Source organism: Aplysia californica, unplaced genomic scaffold (genome assembly GCF_000002075.1).
Source record: "Aplysia californica isolate F4 #8 unplaced genomic scaffold, AplCal3.0 scaffold00193, whole genome shotgun sequence".
Classification (NCBI taxonomy): Eukaryota; Metazoa; Mollusca; class Gastropoda; order Aplysiida; family Aplysiidae; genus Aplysia; species Aplysia californica.
The window spans coordinates 311,015-315,671 of record NW_004797463.1 but is presented as its reverse complement, the minus strand read 5'-3'; positions in this window follow the sequence as shown (position 1 = coordinate 315,671).

The following is a 4,657-nucleotide window of genomic DNA, read 5'->3' as shown; positions in this document are numbered from 1 at the left end:
GAGGCTGGCATGCCAGGGTCGGCCCATACAATCCCTCCTGGAAGTGCTATTCAGAACCGTGACATCAGCACAACACGTCATTAATTGTGTCACGGCGTGGTGGAATCAGGCGCTCGTCATTTTTTTTCGCATGCGGAGTTACTGGTATCATCTTAAAGTTTTTCATTCATCTTGCTTTTGATGGAAAAAATGCCAATCTATCTTGAGCAGAAGTGAAGATGTTTGTAAATGAAAGAGGTAGATTCACTTGGTTCAGGTGTACAAATAGCGAAAAAAATGGCCGCCAAAGTTTGGTAACTTCAATAGCGAAAGAGTCCTTGAAAACTGAAAAATTACGTATTTTGAGCTTTTAATCAGCGTTTTTCAATATAATTCACACGGAAATGTTTTTTTCGTTGGTCATAAAAAAGTTGAACAAAAAACCAAAACTTTGATCAAAACTGCGAAACTGGTGGGAAAATGCCAGTTTCTCCAATTATTTGTTGTTTTGGCGAGCGTCAGATTTCACCACGATGCCTCACAATTATCTCCAGACGAACGGGTGTCGACAGCAGAACATTGCAGTTCGATAAATAGACTTGTCAGCATTCCACACGTTCCATACGTTGGCTATAGTGTTTCTATCAGATTTCGTGCACATTTTTTTCTGAAGAAACGAAGAGAAGCCGCGAAAACAATTTAATCTACATTAGCACGCGAGAGGACCATTTCAATACAATAAGTCTTCCCTGTCGTTGTGAAAGCTGTTTGCTTAGATTAGTGTTCTTGGAAGTTAAAAACATACTATCATTCCAACGAATGAAATGAAAAGAAATAATAAAATGATATAGCTCTTAGTTAGTTTTAGTAGATTTTTTACGGCGGTCGCAACTGCATAAGGTCATATGAGCGCCTTAATAATATAGCTCTGCTATCATTTACTTTTTGAAAAGGTAAGAAGAAATATGTTCTTTGTCAAAGTGAAATTTTATGTCATCAGAGTCCTTCCACAATCGTCTCAGCAAATTTCTGGAAACAAATTGGGGGTGCAGACAAAGGCAAATTTGAACAAAGACATCAATGGGTATATTACAAAACAGTTTTGTTCTGTTCCGCTATTTTGTTCTAGTTTCCAACTGAAAAATCAAACGTGCCTAACCTAATTAATCCCACAACTTTCTTTTTCAGTCCTTTTCTTTTCAAAACTTAAAACGGAAATGAGTCAACCACTTGAGGCATGCCGTGTTGAAAAACTCTTTGATTTAATTAGAAGGAGATGAAAATTCCATCAGAGGGAGCAGGCAAACACAGCGTGACTTGTCGCTTTGGTTAGAAGGTCATCCTTTCCTCGAAGCTTATTGAATGTGGCTGTAGATCTCTACTCGTGGAACATCACATATCATGATTTGACTTACGCAAAAACAACTAGATAACACCTTTCAAATTCAAAGTGGCTTACGTGTATGATGTCTATCAGAATGTTTACCAGAAACCAGTTTGGAATTTATCATGGCACAGTGTGGGTCTAACATTCCTGTCAACACTTTAACCCTATCCGTACATCGTGTTTTACTATCGTATCCCTACGACGTGGGGAACACTGTGCTACCACTTTCCAACGAAGAAATTAACTCGATAATCCGATCCGTACGCTTTGCATAGCAGTCGGTCAAAAAGATTTTTGGAGAAATACTGAAAGTTTCAAAGAGATCTTCGTACTAGAAGTATTCTAAAATGTGAAGAATACAAACCCAGAGGTACAAAATGACCCCACGGCGTACGAATAGGTTAATGATTTTTTGTTTTTTAAAAAGGGTGGGGCCTCTGAATTGAACGTCCATCTGCAGTAAGAAAGATCTACGTAGGTGGAGACACTTGAAACTCCCCCAACAGTTCGTGAATATCCGACGTGGGATTTGAACCAAGGTCTTCCACAGCGGAGCCGAGTATGAAAGCCACTGAGCAAAGAACATACCACACTGTCGCACATTGGGTCCAGGGTTTGGGCATATCTCTGAAAGACACGAATAACGGCGTACAGTGTTTTGTTTTTTTTAGTTTTAGTAGAGATTTTACGGTGTTCGCAACTGCATAAGGTCATATGAGCGCCAGAAGATTAGAGGCGTTACAAGAGGGTAACAAACACAAACATAAAAAAGAATAAAGAGAAGATAAGAACGATATATGTTTGATAGGAAATAAGGAGCAAACAACACACACCAGAGCACCCGCCAACCACCCACTGCGTACAGTGTGTGTCAGATACCGCGTCAACTGCACCACGTTAGCTTGAATATCTCTTCTAAGCTGCAATTCTTCTTCATTTTTATTGTATAGCATATTAGACCTCATGAGGCAAGCGAGGCAGGGGTAGGCCCAGAGCAACCTACTTGGGGAACCTGAACAAGTGGGTGATATTGAAAAATCAGGGAAACGTAGCTTTTTTTAAGAGCATCCGAGCAACGAAATGAATGGAGATCCATGATCGCCGATGTCTGTCGCAGATCTGGCACTGGATGATGATGATTAAGCCTCATGAGGGGGAAACATTATGGTTAATGAGAAATATTTTTAGACTTAGTTCATTTCCAACAGACGGGTGACGAAGGTTGATGACTTAACTATGAAAGAGTTCATTGAGAAGCAAATTTCACACACCTGAGGGTGAAAGAGGATAGAAAAATAACAATGACACATGTGGGTCTGCAACTTGTATTCACTATGATAATAATTTGATTATATTTTTAATGTTTAACGCCCTCATTAAAAAATGTGTTAACATTTGTTGTTGTTGTTGTGGCGTCGGTGGCCTAGTGGTTAGGCTCTCGGACTCGAAACCGTAAGGTCGTGGGTTCGAATCCCGTCAGGGGCCCGACGTTGTGTCATTGGGAAAGGCACTTTACACAAATTGTTCTCACTTCACCCAGGTGGGAATGGGTACCCGGCTACAGACAGCGAAGGATCTTGTCCGTTTGTTTGTGTTTCAGTGCTTAATCAGCTGCTTGCACTGTATGCTTCCCGGGAAGCTGAGAATGTTTCGGAGTGTTCTGTGGTCTGCTGGGGTAATAATATAGTGTAAAGCGCATAGAGCCTGCTGTTGAGCGGGGATATGCGCTATACAAATGCTTTTTATTATTATTATTATTATTTAGAAAGAGAGTTGCTCCGACCCTATCTGTCAACGACTTTCCAGAGGTAAGGAAGTCAAGCACAGATACTCGAGGGAATAATTTCCCATAACGGAATTCGAATTCAAATTAATGTTCTACGTGCAAAATTGATATGACTGATATTGAACACTGATACTGATAATGATTCTGTTTGCACTTCTACAGTGCTTACTCTCGTCTTATGAACTAATTAGGACTTCATCAGAGTTCAATTGCGGTTTAAATCATCAGAAAATGTTGTTGTTGTAGTGGTGGTGGTGTGGTGGTGGTGGTGGTTGTTGTTCTCCTTCTTCTTGTTCTTGTTCTTTTCCTTGTTGTTGTCGTTGTTGTTATTGTTGTTGTTGTTGTTGTTGTTGTTGTTGCTGCTGCTGCTGCTGCTCAATTTGTCGTTCCTTTTCTTCTTCTTCTTCACATACTATTGCAGCTGTTATTGTTTCAGTTGTTGTGATTATTACTGAAGTTGACGCCTCACAGAACGCAAGGAAATGGTTTTCACAGAGAGATCTCTCAAAGATCGTGTATAACAAGATAGTTTACTCCTCTCTTGGAGCCAATTAAAAATATGTCCTCAAAATTCGGTGGCGTCCTCTTCGAAAACACGAGGATTTTGCGAACAGAGTTACCCTACTTGTGTGGAAAATAATAAAAGTGAAATCAACAAACTGTGCTATTCCTATTCTTCATCTGGAGAAACGAAAGAGGGCTTTAAACAAAAAAGACTACAGTGCCATCTGAAGCAACGCGCGGACTTCCGCTGACACGATTTCGGCCAAGTGAACAATCTTGTTATGTACGATCTGTGTTCCTCTTCAAGCTGACAGGAATCCTTGTTGACCTGCAAAAAGATGTGTCGCGACGCGGTGGAGTCAGGCGCTCGTCACTTGTGGGCATATGATTTATTGATATCATCTTATAGCGTTTTCATTTGTCTTGCTTTGGAAGAAAAAATTATCCCTTTTAGTCAAGACATTTGTGATTTTAAGGAGGTGGGGTCGCTAGTTTCAGATGTAAAATTAGCGAGAAAATAGCCGCCAAAGTTGAGTTACTTCCTTAGCTTGAGAGTAAGTGAAAACTGAAAATTTACATCGTTTATGCTTTTGATCAACGTTTTTCAGTACAATTCACAAACAACTAAATGTATTCTTTAAAGAGTATGAAAGGTGTTGAGCCAAAAAAAAAATAGATTAAAATTCCCAAACCTGCGAAAATAGCCTTTTTATTTTACTTTCATTATTTTGACGAGCCCCTGATTTCACCACGCTGCCTCACATTTTAATTCCCAGAAGTGTGCCAGATTCGAACCTGGAACTCTCGGGCGACAAACTGAGTTTGTAGTTCACCGCACCTTTATTGGCTGTATCAGATAGATAGATAGATAGATAGATAGATAGATAGATAGATAGATAGATAGATAAATAGATAGATAGATAGATAGAGAGATAGATAGATAGATAGATAGATAGATAGATCCATCGACCAATAGATAGATAGATAGATAGATAGATAGA